Below are 10,552 nucleotides of genomic sequence, written 5' to 3'. Positions count from 1 at the left end.
TTCCTTTCAACACTATAACAGCGGAAGTATGCACATCGCAGAAAGAAAACAGGCAACAACATCCAAGATAAGGTATGTGCGAATTTTCTTCTATTATGCTACATATATTTGTCTCTAAAACTACATCCGTAATGCCCTAAGAATTCTTGAGTAAAAAGCCAGTGAGATTAAAAAAAGGGGTACTAATAAAAAAAAGCAGGCAAAATTGCCCTAAAAATAATAGTTTTTAAGAGGAGTAACATGGGAGTTTTCCCATAAAAAATACCTGTATTTTTTAACGATTAGAAACGTAATAATTTTACATTTTGAAAATCTTAAGAAGTGGTGAAAAGATTTATTATTAGATAGGCACTCTAAAAGGAAACCAGGTTGGAATGCGTCTCTCAGGAAGGATACTGATAGGTTTGGAAAGTGTCTAAGGATTGGTTTGTAGGCGACACAACTAAGGCTATGAAGCACCGGTGTAATGGGTCTGTTAGTTATGTCTTCTGGCTGCTTTTTTTGATTATGGAATGAAATAAGGGGAAAATTACCCCATCCAAGTGCAGAGAAGGGTTACTAGATTAACAAATGAATGCCAATAACCGCTTTGATGGCAAATGATCCCGATTTAGCAGTTGTTTCCAAACTATTCAAACATTTAAAATTTTAAATTTCAAAATTACTTTGAAAATTTTAGAAAAGGAATACGAAATATAGAAACAAATACTGGAGAAAACTTGGTTGAATGAAAAGTTACTGTTTTGTTGTCAAGTGAATGCCTCTGAAGATTTAGGATGGAAGTATCATAATTTTACTTTTATTTTGTTTCATGCTATTAAAAATAACAGATTAGATCGTTTGCTATGACGAAGCGGTCTGTATTAATAAATTTCAATCTGCTATTTCTCTGTCAAGTAATACTTTTTTGCAAATAAATAAACATTTATTTTAGTGATATAATGTCCTTCAGTGGCCAGATTAAGGACGGTTTTTGTGATGTATAGAAAGCAAAAAAAAAAAAAAAAAATTAAAAATCCCTTTATATCTGTCTGTGAACAACTAATTGAAAATGAAAGAAAGTGAAAGGAAATATGAATGGAATTTGAAGATGAAGTCCGCTTTTTTTATTATTAACCAGAAGATTTTGTTATTTTGTTAATACTAGAAAGCTTATTTCACTCTATTTGAAATTAGACTAAAGCTCCACATTGAATAAGACCCTTTTAGATATTATATTTATTGTTATTATTATTTGTTTAATTTCTTTCATTACACATTACAAAATCCTACTACATAAAATTAATAATAGTATTACTGGGAAATTAAACATTTTTTTTTAAATTCATCTTCATCCAAATTTCAGTTCCAGTTGCTGGCGAACATTACAATTTCACAAACGATCTTGTGAAATATAAAAAATTGCATTTAATCAAAACACCAAACTCTTTAATTACAACTGCGAGAATTAGTTAACAGTTTAATTACAACTAGTAATGTATATTTTTGTTAATAATTAAGAGAGTGAGGATTTGTTAATTTGTATACAAAGTAATATATTTATTTTAAAAAAATAGGAGATCTCTAGTCAAGTAATATTTCGAAACACACCAAAACAGGACACTCCACGACTTAAATGAATAGCAACAATATTTGTTTTTAATTATTTATTTCATTTTTATATTGTACACATTATAATCGGTTTCATTTTTCCAGGGCATAAATCTCCTAAATGAAGGAGACTGCATTTGTATAAATGCGTGTGGATTTTACATGATTGTTGGTCCATTATGTAGGTAGTCAATCTGTATGAAATTTTCAAGAATGCTGCAGATTGCACATGCATTCGAAATGGGAAAAATAAATAAATCTTTCCAATTCGACACGTATTTCATCTTTTTACAGTATATATACTTCGCTAATGATGACGATGTCTAGTTCATTAAATTTGCGTCATATTCGTTTTATCATGATATTTTGATATCATATTCAAACTGTCCGGAAATGTTTTTGACAAATACCTCTGAAATTGTTCTTTATCAGTACAAGAGATGCGATTCGCTTACCTGTAATCACAAATTTAATGAAAACATTGCACTGCTTCTTCGAGAGTTAGCCCTTTTCTTCATTAGCAATTTTACATCGAAGCTTTATGGAGTGGAATAATCTCTTTATATGTAAATAACTGAATGATATATTTTACGATAATTGTTATCCAGAATACAAATCTTGTCTTTCAAAAATATCTAATGAGTTTTTTTCAGAACACTGAAAAGACAACGCGAATCGATTTCGATATTCGTACACTTAAAAGTAGTAACTTGGGGAAGAGGAGATTCAGCGAGATTCAAAATACCCTTCGCTGAGTGAGGATGCTGAGTTCACTGAGTTGGAAAATCCAGTCCGAATAGGAAAGCAGATTCACTGCATGGTTTTCTTCTAGAAAAAGTGGGTTAAATCTATGCGATATGTTTATTACTGGTAATTTCTGGAATTATGGGGATCTTCAGATGGTGTAGAATGCAAGCTCTTTGAAGGCATTCTCTTTATTTTCAGCCAGCTACACTCAAAGCCAAAAGAAGGATTCATGTCACTGGTATCGTTCACATATGAATAACAGATGTAGATTATTTCTTCACCACGTAGAACAAGTACTTATTTCCCAGCAATGCCCACACGATAGCTACGCTGTCCAAAGCTAAAATTAAAGGAATAACGAGAACAGCTGCCAAAGTGGCTATTAAACATGTGAAGTATCCTCTTCTGCTTAGTGAGAAGGACTTCATAGCCCCGAACACGAAGAGATAAATGTAAAGTCCAGAAAACACTGAGCACAGCAAATCGAAAGCATTCCTCGGTTGTAGAGGGTATACTGATGATATGAAAAAAGACATACAGCAAAGAGGAAATGCAATTAATACACTCCACAATACTCCCAAGGAAATTTTATTTTTAACAGGAATCACAGAGCTTCTGACAACTAATAACATCCCTTGTAGCCATCTCTTCCTTTGTTGTATATAGTCCCAAAGCGTTAAAGGACTCTTCTCCCATATTTCCCCGTCAATGAAGTCAAATCGATAACCATCCCTGATTGCAACCATGGCGAAAAAGCAGTCTTCAAGAATTGATCCTTCAGGACCATGATCAAAAGACACTTGTTTCTCTGCACCCACTTGACACACCATGTAAGATCCTTTCCAGCCAGACACTGGACGGTGCAATATTTTCAACTGAAATCGTAGTCTTCCCATGTCATCAGCGACTCGAATGCTGTCAGCTAGTACGGTTAACCAGTTAACGATCTCCTCGCTGGCATACGTGATCAATCCTTGTCCGAACTGACAGTCGCCCTTTGACACAAACTTCAAAATTCCCTTCAGTGAGTTCTCAGTAAGGATGCTGTCTTCATCGAGATGGACAATCCAGTCCGAATCCGAAAGCTGATTCACATGATCTTCAAGGCAATACTGAAGATTCCGCGCTTTGAACATTGCCCCACTTCGTGGCTGGTATGTGGACGGAACTACCACTTCGCGCACTCTGTCCTGTTTCTGTATCTGAAGCGGAGTCTCAGTAACTACCTCGATCAGGAAATGTTTCAATCCTACACCTACACACAAATCCATATTCCGTCGTATGTTTGTCCTCACGAGTTCAGGAAAGTCCCCTCTGGTGACAATTCGGAAGCATATGAATGGTGCGTGTGCAGAGTAACAATGGACGTCTACCTGTTCGTTAAATGCGTTGAAACAAATAAGCCCTAAGAAACTGCAAAGGAACATTGGTGAGGCCAGGAGTAGTGGCAAACGTGAGAAATACAAGAGCGAAATCCAAATGTAATTGTAATCGAGTTCATCGGCGAAGTTTTCTTGCTGGATCGAAGGCAGCGGGATTGGTCCAAACACAAAGACGCATAACACAATAATGTACAAATACAGGAAACAGTGGAGAGCGTGCTTGACATAGCTTGCTGTTCCCATATGGGATGTCGCAGATCGAATCTGAAATCAATCAATAAATAAATACATTTCTATTGTTGTGTCACTCTTGTGCAGTGTTCTCAGGAACAGTAGTTCTCATATCTCATCAAAAAGTAAATACCAGCTTACTATCACTATTTGAACATGATAAATTTATAAAACATCTAAAGATTGTAATAAAATGAATTAGTAATCAAATATATCATTAATCAACCCGGCAGTGATATCAGTAACCTTTGAAACCCGGCAGGTTACTGATATATTAATTTTAAAACTAATAATAAATAGATAACAATGCCCTAAGCCCCATAGCTGTTAGTTGACAAATCCCGTATGGTTTCGTAACCGGTTTTGTTACGGAGAAAACTCTAGTGAGAATTCATAAAACAGTTTATTCTTCAGAGATAAAAATAAAAAGAATATGTACGGCAGCCTTTTTCTCGATATCGTTGTAGTATTAAATTGTGTTCTTTGTGACTTACTCCTGAAAATGTCTAGTCTGATATTAGGGATGTTATTAATAATTCATGAATTATTTTAAATAACAGAATTCGACAAATACGCTATGGGAATTTGAAACCAAAATGATAAACTACGCACTCCCACAGGTGCTTGTGTGACTCTGAGAAAATGGAGTTTATTTTTAACTTTAAAACGGCATAAGAAAGACAGTTATAAGTTACGTCTAGTCCCAACTACAAAGACTAGGCCTTTTAGGCGGTTTTTATTATTCGGTTCCAGTTTTAGTTCTACAAAAACACTACTTTGCCACTGGCAAGTAGTATTTTTGTACAACGCACACTATTTCAGACAGTAATATTTATAGTGTTAGGGAATATAAGATGGCGGCATCTGTCTGCCACACTTCTCTCTCCAATGCGTAAGAAATCACGAATAAGCTTGAACCAATTATCATTGACAGCTAAGGGTGAAGCTGGTTTCCCATCAGTCTTTAAAAAATTCTGACGAATCGTTGAGTAATAATAGGTTCTATTTGTCTTATTTTTCCTGTTTCAATATAGATTAATAATCTATGCGTACAACTTATTTAGAAAAATAATATCGTTTTTTGATTACATTTCATTCATTTCTATGGAGGTTAATCCTTAAGTTTTAGGAAATCATATCAACCATGCTATAATGAAACTAAATAACTAGTTTAGTAACAATGTTCTTAAATTTAACATGGATAAACTAAATATATGTGCTTCAGCCTTAGAGCTAAGGCAGAAATCTATATTATGGCCAAATGCCAGTTATAGTGGCCGTCAAAACTGTAGAAAGAAAGAAAAAAAACACAATGCACGTGGGCCTTCAGATCGTTGACAGTATTATATCTGGATAAACAATCATTCAAAGAATTATTTATAAAAATTATTCATTCAAATAAAAAAGAGGTGGTAAAGAGATGATTACCCATGAACACACGACGGTTTCCTAAACAACATTGCACTAAAATATAGTCTAATGAAGATACTAAAAGGGTCACTTGGACACATTCAATTGAAAACATTATTCAAAATACATGAGAAACCAAATAATAACAAAAATTCGTAATACAAAAATACAGTAGTGCTGTATTTTTTCAGAAATGCGTATGATTGAGTGTTGATGAGAAGGAAACACAATCTGCACTTAATCATAAAATTATTAAATCGAAAACAGTAACGACAACATTTTATCGCCAAAACGCTTTGGTTAGAAGTAAGCTACAAAGAGCTGACAGAATCATCCAACTATACACAATCAAAAACAACAATAAGCAACTAAAAATAATAACAAAATAAAATAAAGAGCATCGTTTTTGTTCTAGCCAGTAAAAAAAAGAGTGAGTGAGTGATACCATCTCTCTCTCTCTCGACTAAAATCAAACACCAGTTCAGGAATATCCAACATCAGATTCACAAACAGTTTAACACATTTTGAACAATTAAATCGTATGCATCTGAAAATAGTTAACATAATATTCGATGAGATTAATATTCCCATCACTAAACGTCAATCCTTTTGTCAACCGAACAACAGAAACAATATCTAGACGAAAAGACCAGCTTACCTACCAGTCAATAAAAAACACTACAGAATTACAACATCATACTCAAAAGCAGTACCTCTCTAGAAATTAAAAAAAAAAAAAAAAAAAAAAACATGTTGTTAGACGACAGTACCGAACTCAAAATGCAAACCTTTTTATAGAAGCAAATTCCTGTGTTTATTCTTTATTCTATACCGTCAGTTGGCCCTAATTTTTCGGGAACCCCAGCTATAGCCTTGTTCGCCTTGCAATAAGTACGACCTGTGATAAACAAGAAAGAATAAGCGACTTTTCTGCTATTTAGTTTCATTCAGTTTATAGTTATAATCGTCACTTTCAGATGTTTCCTTCTACTTAACATATGTTTTCATCGTACAGTCACGACACGTGCGAGATGATACCACCTATATCACTTCCGATGATCACAGAGATGTGATATAGTTTGCCTTAGATTTATAATTAGTTATTGAAAGCTTTAAATGTTTTCGATAATTTTTGGTCCAGTTGTGGATAAATGAAATTCATACAGGGGTAAGTGACAAAGATTTACTTAATTCAAATTAATTATGTAATATGTACGGATATTTATTTTCCGAAAAAATTCGACATAAACGACTGCAATACGGACTGAATTAACATAGAAATACATAGAAACTATAACTGATTTTTTAGGAATGTTAGTCAAGTGAGTAATATTTATTATCCGACTAGTTTCACCGATTTTTGCTATCGGCATCTTCAGGGATACAATTGGTAAGCGATATGAAGGTAACAGACAAGGTTTTAATTTTAACTGACAGTTCTAATTCATACGCAATTAGTATTGTGCGTGGGACAATACGCGTGTCGCGGGGACATGATTTATTGGTTGAGAGACATAATGTAACTGGTGCGAAAGTTCATTTCTTTATGTTTAATGATCTAATTAAAGTTTTCCAAATATCAGGTAGGATTAGACCTTGATTCTTATTTAGGTTTCCTGTTGAACGGGCGGCTATAGCAGCTTCCTTGACGGTTCTGGAATGGTAGTTCTCTTTTATATAGGGCATATGACTCTTATCCCACTCAATAGGATGGTTGGTAGTGGCGAAGTGGGAAGAAAGGCCTGAAATATCTTGTCTGTTGTTTCTAACATAGCCTATGTGCTCCTTCTGTCTCGTTTCGAAGCTCCTAGAGGTCTGACCAATGTAACTAACACCACAGGAACAAGGCATATTGCATACTCCAGAGTACTTGTAGAACGGATGAGGGTATTTCGGTGATGTTAAAAATTTCCGAATAGTGTTGACTGGCTTGAATGTCACTCTAATATTGTGTGGTTTTAGAAGGATAGCCAATTTTTTGGAAATGGTGCTAACAAATGGAATAGTTAGCTGCTGATGTATTGGGTGTCATTACGTTGTCTTTGTGGTATATCTGAAAATAGAATCTTGGTAATGAGTCTTTTAGAATAACCATTTAAGGATAGCTCTCTGGATATTGTAGTTAATTCTTCTTGTAAGTGATCTTGGTTTGTTGTATACTGTATAGCTCTTTCCTTAAGCATATGGATAATGCTACGTTTCTGGGATATATGATGTGACCAGTTGAAATGGAGGTAACGTCCAGTATTCGTAAGTTTTCTATACACAGATAGGTTTATAATGTTGTTGGTTTGTTTCTTTATTAGGATGTCTAGGAATGGACGTTTTTCATCTTTTTCAATTTCTAATGTGAATTTGGTAGTATGGTGGAAACTACTGATTTTGTTGAGATATTCCATTAGTTCTTCTTTCTTATGATTCCAAATGATAAAGATGTCATCTACATACCTGTACCAAGTTGTAGGTTTTGGGGTAATTTGAGATAAGATTTTATCTTCTAGGTCTTCCATGAATAAGTCAGCACAAGAAGGAGAAAGGGGGCTAATGGGGCAAATCCGGTAAGTAGTTTGTAGACAGTTTTTTTCCAAACAAAATAGTTCGAATTTTAACAATGATTGAACAACGTAGTGATATTTCTTGGGAACAGGATGTCTAAGATGTTGATGACTTCCACAAATGGAATGTTTGTAAACAGAGATGTGACGTCAAAGCTAGCTAGTATATCATCTTTAGAGATAGGGATGATTTTTAATTTCTCAATAAAATGTTGTGAGTTTGTACTATACTAGGACTACTTGCATTAGCTCACGCTAGTAATCGCCGATATTTTATAGTTTATTATACTAAATTCGGCATGAAACTCTCTGATTCCAATCTTTGAGTTTCTTATTCGGTTTTAAAACAATGTGGGATTTAATATCCCGTTAATTTAAATAATGTTTATATCGCCGAAATGAAGCCTATTGGCTCTTTATATTTAAGTAAATTCTTGATTTAATTATATATACACACACAGATAAGTATCTTCGTGATCAAGCGACGTGTATATAGAGCCTACTAATTTCATATCAGTTGCTTAGTATATTGCTAATGCAAAGCCCGTTTTCTTGCGCAGTGTATTATTGCTAGCCATACGAAAAGCATTTATGAAGTCTTCATCTTCTATATACAAATACCTTAGTCGTCACAAATGTCAGGAAACTTTGTCCTTATAGTCAGGAATAAAATAAAATTAATAATATAATTTCTTCATTAATTATAATTTAATTTAAAATAAAATAAAAATATTTCTATTTTTTATTGAATTCAAAGTATTTAAAAAATGTAACAATACACCCTTTTATTGTTTATATATGAATAATATATGAAAACTACATCAACGTATTTTATAAATATAAATAGGGGCGTAATGGCGGTTGCCAAGTGTTTATATATGTGATCAGTGATTTAAATAGTCGTTATGATTTTCTGAAGAAAAGTTTATTTATTTTGTAAAATATTTGCTACTGATGCTGGTAGATCGATTTGATCTACGGGATATTTATATATAGAGGTAAGTGTTCTTCATTCTGTGAAACATTTACTACCTTTGCTGGTAGATCGACTTGATCTACGGGATATTTACATTGGGCTCTAGGTCCCACTTCTCAAACTTTATTTTAATAGAGTTGTTGCCTTCTGTTAATCATGACAAAACCTCTCAATGAAGGCATATTTGAAGAAGTTTACAAAGAATTCCTAAGATTAGGAAAACTTTTGAGCGACAACTGGCCAGGAAAAGTAAAGCTCTTAGATACATTCCCCCCTACAGCAGTCACAGAAGATAGGATGGATGATTCTAATGAAGGAAGTATGTTGACTGAACCAGAATCAAGTCACTCCACGAATACAGAGAATGCTGCATCTCAGGATAATACTCCGCAGTTTGTGGAAACCAACACAGAATTTCAAACAGTCAAAAAGAAAAGGAAAATCTCCTCTACTGCAGATACACCCAAAACAGTGGAGATAGAACCAGATAATGTAATTAAAGAAAGGGTACCCCCAGTCGTCCTAAGGGCTAAGGAGCACTGGACGTCCGTTGCATCCACAATGAAATCTTCAGATATCACCTTCATTAAAGCCACAAACACAGAAGAAGGGATTCGCATACAACCTAAAACATCATCAGATTACAGAAAAATGACCAAACTTCTAGACAACAACAACTTGCCATATCACACTTTTGCACTCAACAGTGAAAAAAATTTAAAAGTAGTGTTAAGGGGAGTAACTGAAACATTACAAATAGAAGACCTCACTGCAGACCTCCAACTTAAGGGATTTAGCCCAGTTAAAGTCAGCCGAATGCGGAGAGCTGATAAAACACCCTATCCCCTAATTCTAGTAGAAATAAGCAAAGACCAAAATCATATATACAATCTCCAAACCATCTGTGATCTAGTCATAAAAGTTGAGGCATTGAAACATAAATCAACTACAACCCAGTGCCATAGATGCCAGAAGATTGGGCATGCCCAACGATGCTGCAAGGCCGAATTTCGTTGCGTTAAATGTGGTGGCAAACATGCATCAAATGAATGCCATAAACCTCGTACACTTCCAGCAAAATGTGCAAACTGCGGAGGACCACACCCTGCAAACTATAGGGGCTGTATAGCATTTCCTCAAAACCAAAAATTACAACTCAAAACCAGTAAACCTCTTCAAGAACAAGCGTCTTCCCATCAAACCATAGTCTCCACAACGGATGGAAGATCGTATGCTGAAGTTACAAGATCAACCTTCCAAAAAGACCCAAAACCAAAGCAGTCACAGCAAACCAACAAGCCTATCCTACTGAACATAACAAGTCACTTAGGTGAAATGCTTGCTGAACTCCAACAAACCAACCCAACTCAAGAAGCCAAAGATATCATCTTAAGGCATACACAATCACTCTTTATGGAAATTCTTAATGGATAAATCTAAAAGAAAACCGAAATCATTACAAATTGTTTCATGGAATGCAAATGGTTTATCTATCAAATTACAGGAGCTGCAGGAGTTTGCAGCAGAAACTCAAGCAGACATCATCCTCATAAATGAAACACATCTTCGTCCAAGTGACAAAATCAGAATCAATAGTTATAGCACTTACCGAACAGACAGATGCTTTGCTAGAGGTGGAGGCACTGCCATCTTTGTGAAAA

The 10,552-nt window shown here is 34.6% G+C and overlaps 1 pseudogene; it reads right to left on the bottom strand.

The window, feature by feature from the left end:
- Positions 1-2,606: 2,606 nt before the first annotated feature.
- On the bottom strand, positions 2,607-3,962 carry LOC150107008 (glycolipid beta-1,4-mannosyltransferase egh pseudogene; annotated as a pseudogene).
- Between the last annotated feature and the right edge of the window lie 6,590 nt (positions 3,963-10,552).

The sequence above is a fragment of the Typopeltis vanoorti genome, chromosome 5 (assembly GCF_054136105.1).
Source record: "Typopeltis vanoorti isolate ZY-2024b chromosome 5, IOZ_Tvanoo_1.0, whole genome shotgun sequence".
Lineage (NCBI taxonomy): Eukaryota > Metazoa > Arthropoda > Arachnida > Uropygi > Thelyphonidae > Typopeltis > Typopeltis vanoorti.
The sequence above is the reverse complement of the archived record's forward strand: the minus strand, read 5'-3'. Positions and strand labels throughout refer to the sequence as shown.